Source organism: Patagioenas fasciata, chromosome 13 (assembly GCF_037038585.1).
Source record: "Patagioenas fasciata isolate bPatFas1 chromosome 13, bPatFas1.hap1, whole genome shotgun sequence".
Lineage (NCBI taxonomy): Eukaryota > Metazoa > Chordata > Aves > Columbiformes > Columbidae > Patagioenas > Patagioenas fasciata.
The window spans coordinates 10655846-10680760 of record NC_092532.1 but is presented as its reverse complement, the minus strand read 5'-3'; the positions used below and the strand labels follow the sequence as shown (position 1 = coordinate 10680760).

At 53.7% G+C, this 24915-nt stretch overlaps 1 protein-coding gene across 6 annotated transcripts in view; it reads right to left on the bottom strand.

Moving 5' to 3' along the window:
• Nucleotides 1-24915, bottom strand: part of KIAA0513 (KIAA0513 ortholog) — a 65203-nt gene that overhangs the window by 4933 nt on the left and 35355 nt on the right. For all 6 annotated transcript variants that reach the window (XR_011741195.1, XR_011741197.1, XR_011741196.1 and 3 more), the window contains 3 exons: nucleotides 22822-22948; nucleotides 22035-22194; nucleotides 19995-20147 (listed from right to left, as the gene is read on the bottom strand). The gene's annotated coding sequence lies outside the window, so the exon portion shown is untranslated. The remainder of the gene's footprint in view (nucleotides 1-19994; nucleotides 20148-22034; nucleotides 22195-22821; nucleotides 22949-24915) is intronic.

Below are 24915 nucleotides of genomic sequence, written 5' to 3'. Positions count from 1 at the left end.
AGATTTTTTCCGAACTTTATTTGTCCAAATGCTCCGCGGGGAGAGAGAGAAGGAAAGCAGGAGTGGGGGGAGCAGCTCCCGGGTTGTTCTGCCGCCAGCAGCTCACCTGTGCCAGGGGGAGGATGCTGCATTGAACATCCCCCAGGAATGGAGGGGTCCCCAGATCCTACATGGTCAGGACACACGGAGAAGCTGCATGACAGAGCATCAAAGCCAGGATCTGACTTTAAAGGGCAGCAAATACCTGTCTAGGGGGCAAGCTATGGTTCTCGCGAGCATCCCGAGGGCAGGTGGATCTGGTATACACAGGGGAAGACGCACTGGGGATCCAGAATAAAATCCCAGCCAGACCCTGCTGAAAACACCACAGACACCCAAAAAATTAGGCTGGAAAACTCTCCTGCACCCAGGGTGGTCCCAGCCCCATCAGGTCCTCTCTGCCATCCTGCTGAGGATGCTGAGACCCTGTGGATGAACACACCAAGGTTACAATCACTAAACTTAGACAAGTTTAAATTAAAATCCTTGGCTTGCTCTTTTCCATGTCTGCCGCAAAATTTTGGGAGGGGTGACCCTTCCCTGATGGTCCTGAATGACCCAGCGGCCTCAAAATGCAGAGCAGCAGCTCCTGCAGGGATGCACCTTCTCCCCAGCAGAAGACTTTATATTCCACAACATGACCAGGATATCCATCGCCCAGGGCTTTTTTTCCATGCCATTTTCTTTAGACCAAGCTGCTCACTAAACCTCTTTATGAAACAACTCCTCCTGCCCTGGGCTGAGGTGAGTTCAGAAGGCCCCTTCCAGCTCTTTCGTCTGAAATCCAGCATCTCTCACAAGGGACACCAGCCAAAATTATGTAAAATACAATTTTCTAACACTGCTGGTGGGAAAACACTGTGAAGAACAGAGGGAGATGACCACAATTAAAAAATAATTTTGCTCAGAGATATCTCCAGGGTTTTTTTACCTTTTCCCCCAAAGAAGTGGGAGGTGGTGTGGCCAGTAGAAATAAATTGCCTTTTTCCAGAATTACCAAACCTTTTGCTCACTTGGGAGGGACCTGGAGCAACCTGAACACCAACACACATGGTCTGTAACTGCTAAACCACCCAGCTCACAAAACCTACATCTTGAGTTTTAAGCTGTTGGCTGGAGGCCCTTCGGAGCTCTTTAGTTCGAAGAACAGCTTAACTCTTGGAAGAAAAGGGGAGTGGGGGGGAAGTTATCAGCTGTTGAGTGCTAGCTGGATGCGAGAGAGCCGTCGAGCCGCACGCCGGCCGGGTGGATGGCCGGGGAGCTCCAGGGATGTCACATTGGCTGAAGGCAACATGTTTATGGCCCTGGCTGGAAGCCCTTCTGAGAAACCCATCTCTGTGATTTACGGCGCTTCCGATGTATACAGGGCCGTTCCTCTACCACTGACCGGCCCCAAAAAGAAAAACATCTGCAATACATCAAAGTCAGCACGAGGGACGAAGGCAGAAATAGGCGTGTGTGCCAGAGGGCGGGGTGACATGGGTGACGTGAGTCCCAGCACGTCCCCACACCTGTCACCAGCTGAGCTGGTGCAGGAGCAGCCGGTCCCACTCGAGGATGCCTGGATCCTGCCCACTGCCCTTCCCGGTGTCTTCCCCTCCAGCAGCAGAGCTGAGAGGTACTAAAACACAGTTTAAATGAATAGGCTGCCTTTCCCAGCACAGGAAGTAGGGGGGATGGAGCCCAGCGCCGTTTAATGCTAATTTACCCTGAAAAACCTGGTTCTGCTGAGCCCTCCCACTCCAGCCAAACCAAACACCCCCAGCAGCACCCCAAGTATTGAGAGCAGGTTGGAAACATCCCAGCTGCACCTCCTGGCACCAGCCCCAGTACCCCTGGTGGGGTCCCTACCTTGATGACATGGCTTTGCCACCCATCACAGTCCCCAGAGACTGGAATGCGGGAGGTAACAGGGATCGCTTCACGCCAGTGATGGAGCTGTGGGACAGATAGTCCCCCAGCTCCAGGGCAGCGAACAGCAAATCCCACCATGAAAATGGGATTTTTCTGTGCAAGCAGATCCCAGGTATTGCCACACAGCAGGAGAAAGCAGGACAAAGGTGCCGGTATCACAGGCTGGGGACAAGATTTTGGGCCTGATCACCAGCTGTGCAGAGGCACTAGCATCTCCATCGCTAATGGTGTGTGCAAGAACCATCACATCGGGGACAGAGCCAAGGACAAGCTCATCCCCAGGGAGACTGGGAATTCTCCTGAACAGACCCTGGGGTCATCTCCCATCCCACCCACTCGATCCCAAGACTGTGAGCTTCATCCCTCCTCCACATCCTCAACAAAACTCCTAAGCAGCAGCCTGCCAGGCTGTGTGGTATCTCCCTGCATCCCCGGCCAGGTCTGCTCCTGGTCCACTAGAAGACATCGTCTTTGACAGTAGCATTAACACATTGTCCTCCTCAAGGTCTCCTTGGCAAAGCCAGCATTTCTCAACACCAAGAGGAAAAGGTGACCCTGAAGGTGTCCTACATGATGCCCAGAGCTCCCAAGAAAATCTAAGAGTCCCACTGCTGCATGAGCAGACAGGTCCTTCAGCCCTGCAGTGAAGGAGGGATGGGGAGCAAAGCCCATCTCTGCCATCTTCAGAGATGCTGAAAGTTGGGTGTGCGCCCAGAGCAAAATCCCCACAGGGTTTTTTTGGGGTATATTCTGCTCTAGCATCCCAGCAGCAGAAGGAACGACTTAAATCTATTTCTGGGCACCAGAAGTGAAAGAGCAGTCTCATAGCTCCAAAAGGAGAGCAGGGGTGATGCCGCTGTCCATGAGACACAACCCCCCCCACAAAGACCACACTAACAGCCACCCCTGGGTCAGCAAAGCAGCCAAGCAGCATCTCACAAGAGCCACATCCCGAGGCTGCCAACCTTCACTGGGGATAAAGGGGATGTGGCAGCTGCTGAGTGCAATTGCAGCCGAGCACAACTCTGCCCCAGCTACTGCCAGGTTTGGGGTTGATTTTATTTTTGTCTTATACGAGCCTAATTCCATAGAAAGAAAAGAGTCTTTAATGCAAGTGGGTGGTTGGCAGTTGGCTCCTGGGAACCCTGGGCTGGGGGCTGCCGAGGAGGAGCTTCCCTCAGCATAGCAAGATGAAGGGGGGTCATCTTTGGCAATCCCCAGCTCCTTTATCTGCTTCAGGTCCCCATCCAGCCACTGCCAGCTCAGCCAGGTTGCAAACCCTGCATGATAAGGCTGAGAAATGCAAGTGGGGAGATTACCCAGGAAAACAGTTCCCCCTCCAAACACTTCGGAAAAAAACACAAAATTTAAAAAAAAAAAAAACACAAACCAACCAACCAAATCACCAAAAAAACTACTAACCACAACAATGGAACCCACACACATAGAAAAAACTGGATCCTACAAGAATCACATGCAAATCGCATCTCCATGCCCACCCAGTCGCAGAGGAGGAGTGGGCAGTCAGTGTCTGCTTGAGCTTGTGCCAGAACCTGCCCAGTTCACCCAGTTTGGTGCTCAGGAGCTCCAAGATGTTGCAAGATGCTCAGTGGGGGACAGCAGCATCACCCTCACCAGTGAGCCCAGCACCTTCCCACACAGCATCAGCCACGGCAGCCTGTGCCTTGTGCAAAAAACACCCGTGCAGAACATTGACCTGCCTTCCCAAGCCTGCACATGGGTGCAGATGACCTGAGTGGCTTCACCTTTGTGCCAGTCAGAGATTTGGATGTGGGTGGGAAGACGATGCTCTCACTCTGTGACCCCATGTGAGATGCAGCCACCGACCTCTCCCCATCCCGGCTGGTTCCCAGTACAGGATGCATTAATCCCCTCACTGCAAATACAAATGGCCCCTATTTGATGCAAACCAGTGAGCAAATGGGGCTCATCGCCTGCTCCCGGCAGCAATCCCAGCCCCACAGCCCCCAGGCAGGGTACAGGCAGGGTGCAGGCCAGTCTGCCTCCCAGCAACACCCATATGGTTCCAGTCACACCATCGGTTCATACACCATCAAATGACGAACTGTGAGACGGCAAGAGGAGCCCCAGGGGCCGCGATGCATCCCCCAGCGCGGCCGTGGTGCAGTAAATGGTTATATTCTCCTTCCCAGCACTCTCCATTAAACATGTATGCATTTCCGCCACTGCTTGGAGAAAGTGATAAGTCAGATTTGGGAGACTTGGTGGGGAATAAAAAGCACCCCCAGGCATGAAGCAGCAGAGAGCCCCTGCTCCCCCATAGCCCCCCCAGCCTGGGATTTATGAATGAAAACACGCTTCGCCTTGGCACTGCAAATTTCCTCGATGCACGCAGGCAAGGAGAGGGGAGGGGGAAATCCTGGAATTATGAGGCTCCAGCACCAATTAGGGCTGTTTACATTGACGTAAAGTCTGGGTGAAGTCCCCACCCCTGCTCCCAGCGTATTTATGGAATTATTCCTGCTGACACTGACAAATGCAGGAGGGGAAAGTCCCGAAGAACACGGATCCAGCCTGGCACCATGTGGGGTTTTTCAAACCAGTGCTGAGACCACGAGTTCCAATAGATACCAACCCAAATTCCCCAGTACCCTTATCCCAACTGAGGACCCTCAGTGCTTCCCACTGGGAATGACCAGCATCCCCCCAGGACCAGGGCTCCCCAAAAATGGAGGAGAAACCAGCAGCACACCCAGGGCTGGGTGCACAGGCAAACCTTCTAAATTTCGGAAAATCCTGGATAAATGTGGTCCAGGGTCCCTCTCCCCAATTTAGGGACACCAGGCCAGTGTCACCAGCAGACAGAGGGATGCTCTGGGGTCCTCACTCTCCCCCACCACTCACTGTTGCTGTATCAGAGCAGCACATCCCTGGCTTCATCAGCATTGGAGAGTCCATGGAAAAGAAACAGCAGCTGGAAAAAGAAAAATCCCCAGGGAAGTACTTTTTTACAAAAATCCTCAGGAAAGCCTTCTTTTTTTTTTTCCCCCCAATAAAAGGGAACTATCTGAACCTGCTCCCCACCACCCACACGGCAGCCCAGACGCAGCGCTGGGCGCCAACACGGGCATGTTGGCTGCAAACCTTCAAAAGGAGGGAGGTTGGCCAAACCAAGATATTCCCACTAACAGCTCCTGGCAGCGGAGCTGGCGGGGGGGAGCAGGATGTGCACACGGAGCAGACACCGCAGCTGGTGCATGGCCGGGGGGTTGGGAAAGGATGCAGAGCACTGCCAGGTGCTGGGATGAAGAGGGACAATGGGATGAAGAGGGACCAGAAGAACTGCAGAGGAAATATTAATACTAATATTAAGCAGGGGGAGCTGGCCCTCAGAATGAAAGTTATTTTCCTTTTTGTCCCCCAAACAGAGCTCAGTGCTAACCTGGGGAACTCCTCACTGGTGTGCAGCAGCAAAGCTAGAAGCTTAGCAGGGTTAAAGTCGTGGAGTAATTAGTTTTTCAACAAAAAAATAGATACAGGGCAATTATACAGACAGCAAGAGCATCTGTGGGTGCATTTATTGTGCTAAAAAGCACAGATATGAGAGGAAATCTCAGGCTGTAGAACCATAAGCGAGTCAGATCTGAAGGTAAGTTTTTCCCTGCTGCCATCTGATACCCAAGCACTGGGAAAACCAGCAGGTTGGCTCAATTTGATAAGGAGAGAGGCGCCTCAGAGAAGGTTTTTACAGCCCACAGGCACCAGGGATGCTCAACAGAGCGTTCCTGACATGACACCCGCAGCGTCGCCTTACCCAGTACCACAGAGCTCGCTCTTGTTCGCAGATTATAGAGCAGAAATTATTTAACATAGGCTGCAAAATGACATGTTTCCCACCTGGCAAAACCTCTCTCTTTTGCTCAGGCAGCTCCACGCACACGATACCCACACCACACTGAAGCAAACAGCCCACGCTGGGGGGAATAATGGGAACTGGCCCCCTGCACAATGCCCTGACGACATCCCCAAAAGCAGAACGTCCAGCAGCTAAAACTAAAAATGGCAAATCCCCTTTCATCTCCCCAGCAGTATTTTTACCCGCTGTCCCAGTGTGGGGACAGCGCTGCCATTTCAAAGCTTAGACTTGAGCTCAAAAGCCTGGGGAAAGCTCAGCAGTGCCTGTGAGCTGTCTCAGGGTGAAAACAGAGCAGAGATGAGTCACTTGAATTTTTATCGTGGAATAACTCCTGCGATAGGCCACGGGCTCCCTCCCAGGGCTGGACCTGCTGGATTTGGCACAGGCGGAGTTTTTGCTGCGGGAAAGCTCTCAGGTGTTCTTTACCCTGGGTAAAATAACGCAGCTTTTTCAGCAGCAAAACAAGCATCCAACAGGGAAAACAACCTTCCCCATCACTGCTTCCCTGGTTCATTCGTGGAGGTTTCATCTGCTGGTACTGATGGATGAGGGGGAAGGAGCTGCATCTTTGTCCCACCAACCAGGGACAAGCCTCCATCCTGGGGAGGACCAGGGGAGCCTAGGAGCAAAAGGAACACGATTTCATAAGCCAGGACTTAGGCAGGCCAATGACATCTGTCTGACAGTGCTTCGAGCCGTGGTGCTGGGTATTCCCACAACAATAAAAAAAATTAAAAAAATATATTTTTTAAATCCCTTTTGTTTCCCAGGTCAGCAGCTGGAGGAGTTCCTGTTCCAGCGACAATATTAGCGGTTTCGCTGTAACACTAATTACACACCAGTGGCAATGGCAGAGGGCTCAGCCCTTGTTTTACTTCTTTTCTGCACCTAAATATCTCAAAAGTAAATAAGAAAGGTGCAGCAATGAGCAGGGAAGTCGTGGCACACATGCCCCATTAGCTCCTGGTAATGATCTCATTTGTATTAAAGCCTGGCTTTGGGATGAACACAGCCCAGGCAGAGCTTGGCTTTGATCTGGGGGAGGCCGAGGGCCCATCGTTGCACAAACACAGCCTGGATAATTCAGCTATGACCCCCAATTTTACTTCCAACCCCACTGGGGAGGCAATGCCAGGCAGCAACAAATAAACCCCATTGCTTCAACACCATTCCCATTTAACAGCAAATCTTGCACCTGTGGCTGCTACAAACACCATGGTGGTGGGGGGGGGGGGAGAATAGTAAATAATATTTAAAAAAAAAAAAAAAAAAAAGCAAGTAATCTTCTTCTCCTGTCTCCCAGATGAAGGGAAAGGAACCATGACAAGGGGAAATCAAGGAGTTGAAATAAGTGGCAGCAACCCAGACTGGCTCTGGGCAGATCGGCACCACCTGGGTGATCTTGTACCGTCCCAGGAGGAGAACGGACTGGGGAGGACTGGTTTTGTATGGAAAATAAACCCCAAAAGCTCCCGTGTGTCTGTTGAGGCAGCCCCAGCTCTGGTTTTCATGCCTGGCTGGAGTTTGCAAGAGCCAAGAGCAGATAAGTGGGTCAGAGCATCCATCCGTACAGCAGAGCCAGCGAGGCTGGGACCTGCCTGAGCCCTGGGCCACCAGCCTGGACAGGAACGTGTCCCCAGCTCACACCCAGAGAGCAGATCTGAGCCACCTACGGAAAAACAAACTGTACTGAGCTGCCCACCCCAGCAGAGTGGGGTCCTTGTTCTGCCTGGGGCCAGGAGATGAATCCCCAGCCAGGCCCTGCACTTTGCACAGCTCCAGCAGCCCCTGGAGACCCTGATCCACATCTGCTGATGCTGTCAGGTCAGGGGAGACCCATGGGTATCCCAGCACAGAACCAGGACATGAGCAGCTCCCACCAAGCATCATCGGTGGAGCACTGGTGTGCTGGGGGCATCTGTCCTCCTTTGGTCCCCAAACCTCTGCAAAGGCACCATTGGCTTTTCCAGATGACACAGTGCAGGGAGGTGACACAGGTGACATTTCCTCCCTTGCATAGGGATGCATTTTGCCCTGTCACTGTGATCATGGCAGGGAGGGGGCAGAGCGCTGCCACTCCCTTTTGTGGGTGTTTTCCCCATGTAGAAGGGGATTGGTGGCTCTTTCCCTCTTCCACCACCCCCGACGGTTTTGTGAATGGGCTGTTGTAACCGGAATGGGGAGAAGGGAGCAGATGGGGACCAGGCTTGTCCTCAGCACAGGCTGGTGGCCTGAGCCCCAAGCGGTGTCCCCAGCTGCTAAAGGCCAAACTTGCCTGAAGGTGACCCGGATAGGAGAAACCCAAGATGCAGACGACCTTGCAAAAGGGAAAATCCATCCTTGCAGCCCCTCAGCACCACTAAAAGAGCAAACCTCCCCTTCAGGTCTCACCATTTCTTTAGCGCACATTTTGCAGGTACCCTGGGGGTTGCAGGTTGGGCAACAACCCCCCCCCGCCTCTGCTTTCCAGGGCAGGAACAGCCCAGACCATCCTCCTTGGGCAGACATTCAATTTTTCCTGTGCTTCACAGAAACCCCGGGCCAAGCTCCAAGCCCAAATACAGCAGCACTTTGGCCCCTGTCCCTCCCCTGCAAGCGCCTCAGACCTGCCCTCACCCGGGGGGGCAATTCAGCACAGGGATGGGGAAATGAGAGCAGGGATGGGTTTGCACCCCAATAGCAGCTGCACCCTTGGGCACCACCTCCATCCCTCCTGCTGTTTCTCCAGACGGGCTGTTGGGGAAGGTGGGACACAAAGCAGAAACAACCCCCCCCCCGATACACACACATTCCAGCGGCTTTACCCTTCGGAGTCACAGCGACTGGAGAATTCCAGCTATTCCAGCATCTTTATCTTTTTTGGCTACAATTTCTCTTTTGGCCACGTTATAAATTAAAAGCTGCTTTGCTTTTAACCTACTCCAAGCTGCACCTTTTAACCTCCCCCCCCCCAGGCCGCTGGCAGGGAGGGGGCTGCTCTTTGCCGGGGCGATGCTCTCGCCTTGGAGGTCTGCCGCAAGCCAGCCAGCCCGTTTTTTCCCCTCTCCCGTGTGCCAACAAAGGCTCCTTGCAAAAAGGAGCTTGTCATCGCTGATGGATGACGTGGCCGCGCGGCGGCTGGAGCCGGGACGTGTCTGCGTGGGGGCTCAGCCAGCCACCTGGATGTCACCAACGGGCTCCCCGCCAGCAACACGGCGGTTGCCGTGGCTCCGTGGTGCTTCCTGGGCCGGGGGACAAGCAGGGGACCATAGCGGGAAGGGAAGGACCACCCGCAATGGGAGCGGAGAGGTGGAGCGGGGTCCCATGGGGACACGTCACCTGCGATGGGGGTGGCACAAAGCCATCCCAAACCTCAGCCCTGCGGGTTCAGAGGGGCCGGCTAGGGGATGACAGACAGGCAGCCCTGAGAAATACTTCTCTCCATCCTATGTGGCTTCCTACAAAAGGTATCAGTGCTGCTCCTGATTAGAGAAAAGCTTCCCATATTACAGGCTTTTGGCTCTGGGGAGGAATGAGTTGGCCAATTGCAATTATTAAGACATTTAAAGTGCATTTAACCCAGGAGCCCTTATTTTCCCCTTTCAATGTAACCACTAATTCCTCCTAAATGGTCTGCTCCGCACTCCCAACCAGACAAAGGCTTTAATGTTTGCCTGAAGAGGCTTATGGCACAGGCACCATGCACAGCGAAGGACAGGAAAATGAAAGGCTGGTGCAGGCTCTGAGGGGAAATCAAAGGCATCAACAGGAGCTGAGGACGGCTCAGAGCCCACGGAGGGTGCAGGAACCAGGCAGGACCAGCCTGGAGCCAACTGGGCTGGATGCCCAGGGTGAAGCTCAGCAGGACAAGAAGAGGCACCAGGAAAGGTTTGTATTGCTTGGAGCATCATCACAGGCACAGGAGAGCCTGGCCAAAGCCGCCCCTGGCTTAATGCAGCAGCACAAGGTCACCCCAGGGAGCCAGAGCAGCCAGAGGGGACGCTATCCACTGTCCCCGGTGGCTGGTGTCCCTAAACATAGAACCACTATGGTTGGGAGAGACCCTCGAGATAGAGTCCAACCATTAACCCAACCCTGGCACTACCCCATGTCCCTGAGAACCTCATGTCCATGTCTGTTCAACCCCTCCAGGGATGGTGACTCCACCACTGCCTCGGGCAATGCCCAACAGCCCTTTCTGGGGAGAAATTGTTCCCCAGATCCAACCTCAACCTCCCCTGGTGCAACTTGAGGCCGTTTCCTCTCATCCCATCGCTTGTTCCTTGGGAGCAGAGCCCGACCCCCCCGGCTCCAACCTCAGCTCCTGTTCTCCAGCTGAACCCCTCAGGTCCCTCAGCCGCTCCCATCACACTTGTGCTCCAGACCTTTCCCCAGCTCCGTTCCCTTCTCTGAACTTGCTCCAGCACCTCAAGGGATTTCTTGTCCTGAGGGGCCCAAAACTGACCCCAGGATTCAAGCTGTGGCCTCACCAGTGTTCAGGACATCACAGGGTTGCTCAGCCACTTGGCCACATCTTATTTGGATGAGCAACTGGCTGCTGGAGCAGAAGGAGCTCATCCTGCTGCTGGGCGGTCCTGGTCACACATCTGTGGGACACCAGCCCCAGCCACCCCACCAGCAATGCAAACCCAGGAACTTTGTGCTTTAATCCAGGGCCAAGGGGTTATTTGCCTTTTTGCTGTCTGCTGCTGGATCCCATCAGGCAAGAGACATGGCAGAGCCTGGGAGCAATAGATTTGTAGCAGGGACAGACCTGGAGTCACAGTCTTCGACAACATCACTGTGTCCCCATGAGCCAGACAGCCAGAGTGCTCCCCATCCAAAGAAAAGAAAAAGAGAGATCTGGAAGGAGTGCGGCTCCATCCCCATCCCCTCCTCACTGCCTAAAATCCCAAGCTGGATTTATCACCTTGAAAGGGGTCCAAGCCCCCAGTGGGATATCCAGCTGCTCACATACCCCCACATTTCTTCACACTTAATTCTTCAGAGCAAGGGGCTCTCGGAGGAAGGTTTTTTCCCCTCAACCCTATTTGCCTGCGGGATCCCATTCCCAGCTGAAGTTATCGCCGCGCTCCAACCCGATGGGTAAAACAGATGCAGCAGCAGATGCGAAAGTCATCGGCTCCTTCAGGGCGGGGGAGAGACAGGCCAAAAAAAGCAAAGCAGGATGGGCAAAGGGGAAACAGATTTTTTTTCCTTTTTGGCTCTGGGGTAACCAGGAGGCGGCACGGCAGAGCCGGTGCGAGTCCGGCTGCGCCGGATCCAGACCTTTTCCCTGGGGTTTATTTCCCAAACAACAACAACAAATTGGTTGCAGATTCCAAGGCGGGTGGGGAAATAAAAGGAAATCAAACCAAAATCCTTTGACTGCAGAGATTAAAGGGGATCAGAGGCCAAACACACAGTCAGCACCCAGCTCCTAGCACTCACATGATGGAGGCTGCTTTGCATTCAGGCTGTAATTAAACAGCTGTGTTTTCTTTAAAGTACAATTTAGAGTTTGTTCAAACACCTATTTTTTTTTTTTTTTAAGCGTGTCATGGGATTTCAAATGAATAGACTTCTAAAGAACATATTTTGTGGGCTGGCCTTGAATTTGTGACCAGAGAAGGGGGAAGGACAATCTTGGGCTGGGGGGAAGAGATGAAAATTTCCCGCTAAACAAACACCCCTGGGCTGTGAGGATGTGCAAACCAGGACTGCCACATGAGACAAGATGCAGATGATTGGGAAGCACAGGGTTAAAGCTCCAACCAGCCCCTCTATTAAGAGCTGAGCGCATTTAATGGTTTAATATTAACCGAAGCGTGACAGCAGGATCTCAGCCCAACTGTCTCGTTGAGCACGCAGCCTCGCCAAGGGCTCCAGCTTCCCAACAAGAAGAGAAAAACCCAATTCCAAGCTGATACCTGCTCCAGCATCCCTGTGAGCCACCAGATGAGATGCCAGCAGTCCCTTGACATGGGCAGGGGGTCCAGCACCACCACCCCCACCCCCCCCCCCCAAGCGATGGGAAGCACAACTCGGTTTGCAGCAGGTAGCACTGCCCCAGCTCGGCAGATAGTCAATACTTAATTTGAGGTTGAGCCTTTCATCCATTTCCCCCATTCGTTTCAGCAAATGGATCGGGCTCCCACATCTACAGGCAGATCGAAGGGGCCCCCCATGCGGCATGACCGCATCTGCCAGACTCCCCCTCCCAACAGCTCCCAGGCGTTAATGGGAAGTCGATGTGATGGCTAACGACCGCTCTGGGTTTGACCTTCGTGCACCACGAGGTACTGAGCGATTTTGTCGGGAAAATTGCGATTCCAGCCCGCTGGCTGGTTCAGGAGGCTAATTGCAGAGGGCTCAGCAACTGAGGGTTGGGGTTGCTGGTTCATATCCACACTGGGTTTTGGGCTCCCTGGTGCTCATCCTGCTTCAACTTCTAAAATCCAGCTGAGCTGGGTCCAGCTGGGACCATCTCCCACCACCCAGCCCCCCTCCAGCCTCAAGAGCTGCTCTGCCACCCACTGCCTCCACATCCCACCACCCAGTCCTATGGGGACGCCCAAACCTCACAGAGACAACTGGGGCTTCAAGGCAGCATCTGACCCTTTTTTAGGAGTATTATAGTGGTGCTTACCTGAAATCACATCCATCTGGAGGATGGACAGTGTAGGAAACACAGCAGCTCTACCACCAGTAATACCATCACCCTCCAAGGCAGCACTGGGAGCAGAACCAGCCCCACTCAGATCCAAGGTCTGGGCAGAAAACAGCTCTCCCTGTTATATAACCCACCTGGAAAGTGTGATGATGGGGTAATGATCCCCACCTTGTAGCCCATCAGTGAGATGATGGTCCCAATCTTGGAGCCCATCCACGGGGTAACAATCCCCATTTTGGAGCCCATCCATGGGGTGACAATCCTCATCTTGGAGCCCATGGAGAGGGTGACAATCCTCACCTTGGAGCCCGTGGATGGGAATCATCACCCCATTGATGGGGTTACCATACCAGGTCAAGCATGAACGCCACCACTTCGCACAGCAGATGATGTGAAAAGCCCATGTTTTGCAGGGAAGGACTAGTGCACCCACCCGCTGCCAGGGGACGCCTGGGTCCCCTCTGTCCCCTGACCCCAGGATGCACAGGCCAAGCAGCCCTCATGCAGGGAGGGTGACTCTTTTGGGGACAGCCAGTTGCAAAGGTCACTGTTGCCCTCTGCTGGTCCAGGGACAGGGAGTGTGGGGACAGCTTGGCTGGCAGAGGCCCTGCTGTCCCCTGCTGTCACATGTGCACTGAATGCACTCGTGCTCAGCGAGGCTGTCACCGCCTTGGGAAGCTTGTGTGTGTGCTGTTTGATTCCCCCTTGCCACCAAAGAGCCCTTGTGGTCCCAGGTCCCTGTCACCTCTCATGTAAGGCTTTTTCTTACAGGCATCACCACAGGCTGAGCCTGCAAAGACACTCAGCTGAGCTGGGGGACAGGTCCCATGCAGGAAATACATCAAATCTCTGGGAAATAAACCAAATTGCAATCTAACTCCTCTGCTGTGTGATCCCCAAGGCCACTGTGCCTCCCACCCCCATCTCCATCCACCCCCAAGCAGCAGCTCTCCATCCCAACAGGTAACTCTCCTCCATCGCTTGCTCCAAGCTCCATATTTTTTCCCTCTCACGAACGAATCAATTGGAGGTACATGGAGGCTGCCAACCAGAAGGCAAAGCCTGCAGTTTGCTGAATTCAAAGCTGTTGTTGCAGTCATGGCGTTGACTGAAGCTGCTCTGCCTGCGGGTCACCAGACTGGGCACCGGGGACACTGAGCCAGACCCTGGCCGGCAGTTCCTGACTCCACAACAGCCTTGAAATCTCCAAAGCACACAGCTTTGGAGGAGGAATGTTTTGGGGGCCATGGGGATGGCAGATGCCTCAGGACTCCCCTGGGACCCTGGTTATGTGGCAGCGTCAACCACAGGGGCTGGGGATGGGCACACACGGGGGTCTCAGGTGATCAAAGGGTCTTGTGTGTGTGTGGTACCTCCTGCCACCAATCTCCTTTGGGAGAGGGCTGTGCTGAGCCCTGGGAACCCCCAAGGCCAACCCTACAGGGAGATACCCCAAATGAGATGGAAGCGAGGACTGTCACGCAGGTTCCTACGTCCTACACCCAGGTCCTACATTGTACTAGCAAACCCCTGTCAATAAGCATTAAGAAAGCATCCAGCTCACTAGGGAAGGAAAAAATCTGTAGGGTTAAGATAAAGACATGATGACAGAGCAACACAAGGTGTTATTTCAGGCACGGTGGAAGGAAAAAAGAGCTTGGAGGGAGGGAGGGAGGGAGGGAGGGAGGGAGGGAGGGAGGGAGGGAGGGAGGTGGAGAGAGGGGCTGTTTTCCCCACAGAACAGCAGCCTGCCAGGCTGAAGGTCGGGAGAGCTCTGTCACAAATCAGCTTTTAATTGGAAACGAGCACAGCAATCACGCCTGGCCGCGGCTACCTGCACGGTGGTGCTGTGAGCTGGCTGCCACGACAGCTGTCCTGCAGCTTCACTCCCCAAATACATGATTTTTTTTCCTCCCACTGGCATAAGTGGCAGCACAGCCTCCCCAGGAAAACTGTGTGTTTGGAATTGCAGCCCCTCCTGCATCACTTTCCAGGGCGGAAAGCAGAGAGAGAAGCATCCTGCTGTCCCACTGCCTCCCAGCAAGAGCAAGAGGCGGAGAAGAAAGACCTTGTTTGGGTCCAATGTTTAAAGGCACACGCGAAAACCACAGTTTCCTAGAAACTTTGCATCTGCTGGAGCTCGGAGGCTGCTCTGACAAAGGTGGCATGTGCTATATTGGATCCATACGTTACGCCGTGCAACTCGAACCAAAACCTTGCTGTGGGGTTTGCAAGGCCTTGGCAGGAAAAAGCACCAGAGCCCAAGAAGTTACCAGGCAGCTACAGGCTTGATGTGAGGAGCAAATTTTTTACACTGAGGGTGGTGAAACACTGGCCCAGGTTGCCCAGAGAGGTGATGGATGCCCCATCCCTAGAGACATCCCAGGCCAGGCTGGACAGGGCTCTGAGCAACCTGAGCTGGTGAGGATGTCCCTGCTCATGGCAGGGGTAGCACCAGGTGAACTTTGAACGTCCCTTTCAACCCAAACTATCCTATGATTCTACAACCAGGCCGCAGCCTCCTTCCTCCACCAGGTCTTCCTCCCACCATACAGACCCTTCTCACCTCCACCACCCTGCAACTGGGAGAGATGCTTGTTCTGGCTATGGTGGTGTCCCCAAGAGACCAAGCAGTGCCTCCCACCAGCACCTGAGCCACTCAGCATCTTCTTGCCATTGCAAGAACAAGTAAGAGGTCAATGAGAATGGCAGCCCAGCCGTTGGGGATGTGCAAAAGAGGGTTCCTTGTCAGTGTTGAGGAACATTGTGGCTCAAATTCCCAGTCCAGACCAGTGTTTGTAGCAATCCCATCCCCATATGTGTCCCCCCTGGGGACAGCTGGGTGAAGTTCATGGAGAGGACGGTGGTCAACAGAGGTCCTTGACCAATTTTGCACCCTGATGGCTTCCTACACACAGAAGGTGGCCAACTTTCTCAATGAGGTGGACCTCCCAGTGAAGCAGCTTGCAGACTACACCAACTTCGAAGGGCTTTGCTGGGGAGTTAGCCAAAGGGCAGGATTACAGACACGGCGAGGTAAAGAGCGGCCAAGACCACAACCCCCTAATGAGGTCCTAAGCAAATAGGTCCCAGATGTGGGACCTTCCCGTCGGGAAGCAATAAACACACACCCGCAATAAAGCAAGCGTCAAGTGTTCCGCGGTGCCGTAGTGACTGTGTTGGCCAGGGAGCAATGTGCTGCCTCGTGCCCTCACCATCTGTGGGCAGAAATGCCCATTTGTGTGATGCACGGCTTGGTCCTTTATTCCACTGGGAAGAAATGGAGCCAATGGTTGGACTTTTCCAGAGATGATGCCCCATCTCTGCTTCTCAGAGTGTTTTGGGGTGGAAAGAAGGGAAACGGCATCCTCCCTTCTGTGTCACCTGACGGTATGTGGTACCTGGAGGTAAGCGTGTCTTTTAGATGCTCTGGTTGGTATCACCAGGTCTGGATCCAGACCATGATGGCCATTGACCTGCTCCTGTCCGTGCTCACTCTGCCTTTCTACCTGGCAGACAAACATCCCCTTGCAGATGGAGAGGCTGGACGTGAAGGTCGTGGACCCCCCTCAACGTCACTCGTCTGCAGCAGACCCTGGTGAGGCTGCTCTGCCCAGGACACAGGTCTAAAACTGAGAGAAGGACAGAGAGGACAGGCCCAAAATGAGCTTTGTTCCTCAGCATTGTTGTGGTCCAGGGCAGCAGCAGAAGGAAAATCGCTGTTTTAAGCTGAACGGCTCCCATGTACCTTGCTGGTGGTTACAGAGAGAAGTCCCTGCCTGAAAACACTTCTCCTGAATTAATATCCATTTTTTTCCATTAGCTCTTGTGTTGAGACAGATCTGCTGCCTGCAGGCATTCAGGAACCAAATTAAAGACCAAAAGCCAGCAACGGGAGGGATTGCCTCTTTCCCCAAAGTTCAATCTGGTTAAATAAAAACTGATTATTCCTATCAATCAGCCCTGCTTTCCTGCGTAGATCCCACACGGAGCATTCATGTGTCACAGCACTGGGATACCAACTCACTTCCGCTGCCTTTATGGGACTTATTCCTGATTTACACCAGGGCCAAGGATCAGCTGAGTGTCCCCAGCAAGCAGCAGAATGCTCAGGGATTAAGACTGACACACATCGCCCCACAGGGACAAGGAGTAGCTGTCCCTACAGTTTCCCATGGGAAGGGGAGAGGAAGGGGAGAGTCATTAAGCAGCTCCTTACCCTGGGAATAATTAATCTGCAAAGCTCTCAATGTGGGAATGGCTGTGTTGCCCTCAACATGCTCTCATTTCCAAGGCAGATCTTGAAAGCTAAGCCCCATTTTGTGGCAAGGGGAGCCCCATGTGCCACATACAGAGTCTTCATGGCCACAGGGGGACCACCTTAGCTCCCCAAAAGCAAGCCGTGGGAGCAAACTGAGCCCTGTGGTGGCCACCTCAGTGGCCAGTGGAAGCGTGCTATGGCCAGGGAAGGCTGAGCTCCCCCACAAGTCTTTGCAAGCTGGTGCGTATTTAATCTGGCGCTGTCAAAATTCGGGCAGTTCTCCAGCCCTTGGAGCTGTTTTGCATTTAGGCTCGGTTAGTTTTTAGCTACTGCAGCCAGGGCAGAGGCAGGAGCGAGGCTGCCTGTCCCCACTGGCTCTGCCCCACGCTGGGCTCTGTGCCAGAGCATCTCATCTTTGTGCCAGAAAATCTCGTCTTTCAGCTTTTCTTCGGGTTTTTGAGCAAAGACCGGTGCAGCATCACGAGATTATGACCCACGGCTGCTCCGCTCCACCAGCCCCACCGTGGCAGCTCCCCACTGCACAGCATCCCCGGGGGCAGATTTTGATCTTGGAGGCAAACCCCAGTCATAGAATCACAGAATCATAGGATAGTTTGGGTTGAAGGGACCTTCCCAGCTCAGCCAGTCCCACCCCTGCCATGAGCAGGGACATCTTCACCAGCTCAGGTTGCTCAGAGCCCCGTCCAGCCTGGTCTGGGATGTCTCCAGGGATGGTTCATCCACCACCTCTCTGGCCAACCTGGGCCAGGCTCTCATCACCCTCAGGGGCAACAATTCCTTCCTCGTGTCCAGCCTGAATCTCCCCTCCTTTGGTTTAAAACCATCAGCCCTTGTCCTATCTCACTCCTTGTTCTATCTGTATGGCTCGGGCAAAGCCCAGGAGGGAGCACCCAGGGCAGGAGGTGACATCCCAACTCAGCGGGGTGGAGGATGATGGATGGGCAGGGAATGTGCATGCTCTGAGAAACCTTCCTGGGGACAAAGCCCCTTTTTGCGCTGTTCCAGAAAGTTGCCAGTGAGTGCAACAGCTTTGCAAGATGCTGGCCTCCTGTAAAAACAGGGGGGCTTAGGGTGATGGTACCTTTGAGATGTGCTGGGTGATGCCTTTGAGATGTGCTCGTCCTGCCACCTGTGGCAGCCCCTTCCCCAGCCCCGGCCTTTGATCCACCTCCAGCTCCCAGCTCTCCTCAGCGTTTGCTGCCTGGTTTTCCCTCTGTAGGGATTTTCCAGACCACCTGAGTAGAAGCTTTTCTGCATTCACCTCCGTGGCCCGGTGCCGGCATGGGAACAGGCAGCAGGTCCTGAAGTCAGCCTTGTCTCTGCCTCCACCACTGACTTACTCTCCCATCCAAGCCAGGCTCCTAAAATAAGCCAAATTTCCAGCGCAATCACTTTTCCCCAGCTCTTCCAAGTTGCCAACTCCAGTGGGGTCCACGGTCACAGTTTGAAAATGCTTTTTATTCAGATGTGCAAACACCCGAGGGTCTAAAGCTGGGACTAGCAGGGCTTAATCAGCCTCAGGGCTCAGAAAGCTTCACCAGCGTTATTTACCAAGAATCTCCCATACATTCACCAGACTGAGCCGTATGACAGCATCCCCATCCCCAGCAAACTGTCCCCTGTCATCCCAAAGCCAAATGGTTTTGTGGCAGCAGGCTCACCGGCCAGCACATCCCAGTTTCCTGATGGGTTTCAATCCAATAGGAATGGAGAGGGGCTTCATCCTTGTTTGCAGGATTTCAGGTCGCTCCCAGTTGGATGTGCTGTCACTGCCCTTTGCGGTCCCCATCACCCCACTCCAGCATTAAATTCAACCCCCCAGGGGATGTCCCTGATGTTCTCTGTTCCCCCATCACCTCCTGGGGACACACAGCTCAGCTGGGAGGACCCATCCTGCAGGATCCAGTCCCTGATCCCCCCTCCTGTGTCCAAGGAGAAACAGCCCCCGGTGCTTTCACCCCCCTCCTCCTTCCTTTGCAGGCTGTTTTTCTCCCCCTCTCCTCCTTCCATCAAGCAGCAAATATGCTTTCAGAGCAATAAGACGGCTGTTCAGCCTTTGGAACAAATGTTCTCTGCCAGGCTTCGAGCACAGGGGCGGAGGGGGGACTCACACTGATTTAATGACAGTGATTTAAGCAATTTGATCCATTTTTATGGCGCATTTACAGTTAGGGGAAAGAAAAAAAAAAAGAAAAAAGGAGAGAGAGAGAAAGACAGGAGTGGAACGGAGGCAGGAAAGGTTAGGGAACGCACCCCAGCAGGCGTTCAGGGGGGAGCGAGGCTGCCGCAAGCTGTTCCCCTCGCCGCTCTGCCAAGGCGAGCCCTCGCCAGCCTCCTGCTCTCAAACCCGCCTGGTGTCAGCGCCGGCTCCCGGGGGCTGCAAAACCTGCACCAGGAAGGGTTGATCCTGCAGCCAAGGTTGGGGTGCGGGTGTTCACCTCACAAAAGTCTCCAGCGCCCCTGTGTCAGGTGGATACAGGGGCTGCATGGGGTGCAGGATGGTGCTGCAGCGAGGGCTCACCTGAGCCCCAGTTCTCACCCCGCTGTCTTCACGGGTGGGTCGCTGGTTTGCCATCCCTCCAAATTTTTTACACTGAGGGTGGTGAAAGCCTGGCCCAGGTTGCCCAGAGAGGTGATGGATGAACCATCCCTGGAGACATCCCAGGCCAGGCTGGACGGGGCTCTGAGCAACCTGAGCTGGTGAAGATGTCCCTGCTCATGGCAGGGGTGGCACTGGGGGAGCTTTGAAGGTCCCTTCCAACTCAAACTATTCTATGATTCCACGATTCTAAGATCCATCTGCTTCTCCGTGCCGCAGTTCTGGGGCCTGCAGATGCGCCTTTAGGGTGCCGAGGGACAAGCTGCCCGTATAAATGCACAGTATCCGCTTGCAGCAGAGACAACAACACAGCTTTGAGCACAGCCAGCTCAGCAAAACACTTTCCCATCGCTGTGCTGAGACCTGGCTCCCTTGTTACACGTGCTCTGTACAGCTCCAGCCCAACCCCCTTCCCAGCATGGGGAGCACAGCTGCTCAGTGGGGCCGGGTCTCCCAGTTGACTTCCAGCGTCTGCAGAAACACCAGATGAGGTTTGTGCTGAGGCACCCCATCGTGTCCGGTCCACAGGGCTTGCTTTCCCCCTGCGGAAATGCTGCCGACCCCCGGCTGCCCCATCCTGCCCCCTCGTTCACCTGCAACCAGGACTGACCTGTTTTAGATCAAGGATGCACCAGCTCCGGCACCCCTGCTATGCGGTGCAGCCCTGGAGCTGGGGAATCAATGGACAAACGCTGTTCATCCGTGGGGAAGAAGGCTGGAAGATGTCCATGGTCGGCATGATGAAAACCAGCCAGCTTGGATCCTGTAGGAAAATGAATGGAAGAAATCCATTGGAAAAAAAAAGTAAAGAAATCAAAAAAAAGAAAGAAATCCCATGGAAAATCCTATGAGATCCCTCCTGGGGGTCCCCTCTGCCACAGGCAACAGCTTTTGTGGGACCAGCCCAAAATCTCATCACCCCACAGCATGGCTGCCCCCAAACCATGTTAGTGCTGCTCCCGGTTGTGCAAAGGTGGGATGGAAACCTTGCAGGGGTACAAGGTTTCCCAGAAAGCCACTTCAAAGGGATGTGACACTGATATCCAAGCAGTAAAGCCATAGGGTGTAATGAAATCAGCCATTCACTTTACAGATTTTCCCCAGTGCTTTTGACTTGTCCCTGCCATGATCACTCTCATGCTCGCCCAGCAAGAATTTGTCCTTGCAGCACCTTGAGGGTTCGGTGTAAGGTAAAATCCACCCTCCTGCCCCATCAGTCAGTCCCACAGCCAGGAAAACTCTTCCTAGGGACCTGTGGGGTTTTTTTCTGCTTGTTTTTTGATTTTTCTGATTTTTTTTTTTTTTTTTTTTTTTAAATCAAAGCTCATCTGGAAGGCACAAATGCCCTGCAGGTCTGTAAGGGATGGGCTTTGAATTAACCCCAACAGGCTCCACTTCAAGTGCCACTGACATCTCTGTGGACCCAGAGACACACAGAAGAACAGCAAACCCAGCTTGGGCTTGGGGGAATGGGGGTTGTTGTCTTTAAATACCCCCAAGGAAGAGGAAAAAAATAAATAGGGGAAAAAACTTCCAAGCAGCAAACAAAACAAATCTTCCTCTCCAAGCCAAAACAGAGAGAAAATAGCCAGGGACCTTGGCCGGGAAGCTGTGTATTACAGTCATGGGATTCGCTGCCAATTTCGGCAGTTGGACAATTTTCCTTTTTCAGCCCATAAATAGCCAGCCCTTCACAGGGCGGCCCCGGGCGCTGTGGGGTGAGCTGCTTTCCTTGGCTCGGTGCCTGCTCCTGAAAACATCCCTGATCCAGCAAAACACCCCGATCCTCATGGAAACCCCCCGGTTGGCAAGAGGGCTCACTATGGCCAAGGGATGGGGCAGGAATCACCTGCAAAAGCTGAGACCCGGCGGCCGCAGGCTGCTGTGGGATGCTCTGCTGGGTGCAGCTGCCCTTGTTTTTCTTTATTTCGAGGGGATTAATTATAAAAAAACAAAAAAGAAATAAATAAAGCTCAGGAGAGCGCAAGTGATAGGCACACCTGCCTGTGGCATACCCCCGCAGCTGCTCCCCCTTCGCCCCCGTCTCAAGCCGGTTCTCCAGGAAAGGGGCAGCTGGTGCTTGGTGGGGTCTTGTCCCCACGTGGGGACAAGGGACGGTGGCCCCGGGGATGGGTGGTGATGGGTGACCCCCAGGGATGGCCCTGCTCCCTTCACATCCTTCTCCTCTTCCCATGAAGATGTGAGATAAAGTGGCTCTGGGAAAGGCAGGCTCCCTCCAGCACACGGCCTTTTGTCTTGCAATTAAAAATAAACAAAAAAAATAATGAGAGGAGCCTGCCCGCTGCGGCTGTGCGGCTCCTTCGCGCCGGCAGCTCCGTGGGCTTTTCTCAGCAGAAAGGAATCCACGGGCTGCAAAATCCAATCCATGTGGGATGCGAGAAAATGCTCCCGCAGGGCCACGCACCCCAAAAGCCTCCAGCCCCTCTGGGGCAACACTCCCCCTTTGCACAGCCAGCAGCTCCAGAGTTCTTGTTATAGGTTCTCAGGGACATGGGTTAGTGCCAGTGCTGTGTTAATGGTTGAACTTGGTGATCTTGAGGGTCTTCTCCAACCAAAATGATTCTATGATTTCATCCTCTCTCTCGCAACCCAAAAACTCATCAGGAAATCACGTTGCATTAGACAGTACCTGAAACTCCTTGGGAAAGAAATGCTCCAGAAAGATCTTCTCCTTCACCGTATCCCCCACATCCCTGCACACCCGGGGCAGACCCAGGTTCTTGTCTCCACAGCCCCTGCCACGCAGGGTCACCGCAGGCTTTCAGCTGAGGCCCCAGGAAGCTTGTTCCCTGTTTTGCAGAAGAAAAAATTAAGTTTTCATTCAAATTTTCACTTCGACAGCAGAAATATTGGCTCAATTTCCACCTGCTGCTTTGAAGCCTCCACTTTGCATGGGAGAAGTGCACAACTGAGAGTTTTCAATTATGAAACATACATATAAAGGCAGTAACAGCCAGGTGTATGGATTTTAAGCCTAAAAAGGTAAAAAATAAAATGAGAGGCACTCAGAAGCACACACTGCCCCAGGAGAGACCATCTGCTGCTTGGCTGGGTGGAGCAGGGACAGCCACATCCTCACCGGACCATGGATGACCACAAGGACCACACATGTGTTCTTGGTCCAATTTCAATACCAACAGCTTGAGCCCTTCTCTCCCCGAAAATCAGCCCTGTAAGTCTGTCTGGGGAGATCCCAAGGCTGAACTCTAAGCCAGGCTTTAATCTGGGGATTCCTAATCTGGGGCTGAAATTAGACTGGAAACTGCTCCAAGTTTCATCAGTGGACTCAGAAAGGTGGGTGGGAGAAGGGGGAGTTCAGCACTGCTGGGCTCAAATGTCTCAGGAGGGATGTTTGCTCATGCTGGAACCCCAAGAACAGCTCGCCCCTGCACCCTTTAAGAGTAATTTCAACCTACATCTATCAGGGATGGCTCTCTGACATTCAACCAGGTCACTGGGTTGACACCTCAAGGATCAGAGGTCCATGAACACCTGAATCCTGTTTCACATCAGCCTCTTGTAGATAACAACAAAATCCACCACCTGTGGGAAGAATCAAAATCATTTAGGTTGGAAAAGACCTTCAAGCTCATTGAGTCCAATCGTTACCCCACCCCGGCACTAACCCCATGTCCCTGAGAACCTCATCTCTGTGTCTGTTCAACCCCTCCAGGGATGGTGACTCCACCACTGCCCTGGGCAGCCTGTTCCAATGCCCAACAGCCCTTTGGGGAAGAAATTGTTCCCAAGATCCAACCTCAACCTCCCCTGGCGCAACTTGAGTCCGTTTCCTCTGGTCCTGGTGCTTGTCCCTTGGGAGCAGAGCCCGACCCCCCTGGCTCCAAGCTCTTTTCAGGCAGTTCAGAGATCAGAAGGTCTCCCCTCAGCTCCTGTTCTCCAGTATAGAGAGCAGCATTAGCTCTCAAAAATCACCCCAAGGAGCATGAAAACACAGCCTGGCCTTCCTCCCACCAGCATCCTCGCTAAGCCTGCTCTTCCCACCATCCTGGCACCAGGATGGTTTATTCCCATTTTCTCCCTCCCATCCTCCCCATTACACATCCCCAACCCCTGGGCCAGGGGCCAAATTTTCATCCAGCTTTCAGCACTGCCCAGCAAGCACAGCCTGTGGGCACGATGCTGTGGAAGAGGCAATTGCAGGTGCAAAGAAAAACCTTCCAGCTGGCCACAGGAGATATTTATTGAATTACCATGACAGCCACAGCTCCACATCACCTCCAGGAGCAGCAGGACCACGAGCCACTGTGGCTGTGGGTCCTGTCTCTGGCAAGTCTGGATTTGGGCCCGCTCGCCGGTGCTGGAGACAGCTGGAAGGGGGAAGGTCTCTTGCTGAGGAAATGCCATGCTGGGTTCAATTTGCTCCATCCCTGAGCACCGTGCCGGCCGTCGGCAGAGCGCAAAGCTGAAGTTAATCTCTCGGTCTCAGCATGAAGCAATGAACCGGCACTGATTTCCCAGAACTATCCCCAGGGCCAAGACTCGTCTCCGAGCAGTAATTAGCTCCAGCGGCCACACCGCAACCTCCAGCGGAGGGTGCAATCCTGTTTTCCGCAGGGAAATGGCTCCTGTGCCTTTCTTGAAGTGTATGTCCTTATAGAAGTGTTGCATTTGTGTGCTGGGGGGGCCTCCCAAAGCACCCAAGAGCTGATGGCATCACTCACTCACATCATTCTGGCTTCTCCTGGCCCATGGACGATGATGACAGGTCCTGAGCCAGAAATCAAAGCAGAGAAAGGTTTTGCCCATCACTATGTAGTGGGGCAGCACCAGCTGGAACCAGGCTGGGGGTGATGCTGATGTGCTCCATGGTGGGGACAGATTTGGAGACATCCTCTGCCTTTCCCCAATCCCCTCCCACACCCAAGGAGATGCGGGATCATCCCCCTCACAGCCAGCAACAGACGTCCCAGCACCCCAGCATGCAGCAAACACCATCCCCTAGGATTTCATGTGGGAGACAATCCCAAGTATCCCCCCAGAATGCCAGGCCAGCAAGTCCCCAGGGGGAACAGGAACAGTGTTTGCAGCCTGGAGCTGTACAGAACCTGATGAAACACACCCTGAGCCCAGACCAAATCCCTGAAATCAGTGAGCCAGTAAATCCTTGTTCATGAGACCAACATGAAGATGGCATTTGGCAGAGCACCTGCAAGGAAAGCCAAGAACTGGAGCAGGATCTGTGAAAGGCGAGAGAGGAAACACTGCTGGGAGAGGTGCAGAGGAGACTTTGGGGACATGTCAGTGAGACATTGCAGGAGGAAAAGACACTAATGACCAACAGAGACCCTGTGAGGTTGGCATCTTTCAACAGACCCAGACAAATCATAGAATCACAGAACAGTTTGGGTTGAAGGAACCTTCCCAGCTCCACCAGTGCCACCCCTGCCATGAGCAGAGACATCTTCACCAGCTCAGGTTGCTCAGAGCCCCGTCCAGCCTGGCCTGGGATGTCTCCAGGGATGGTTCATCCACCACCTCTCTGGCCAACC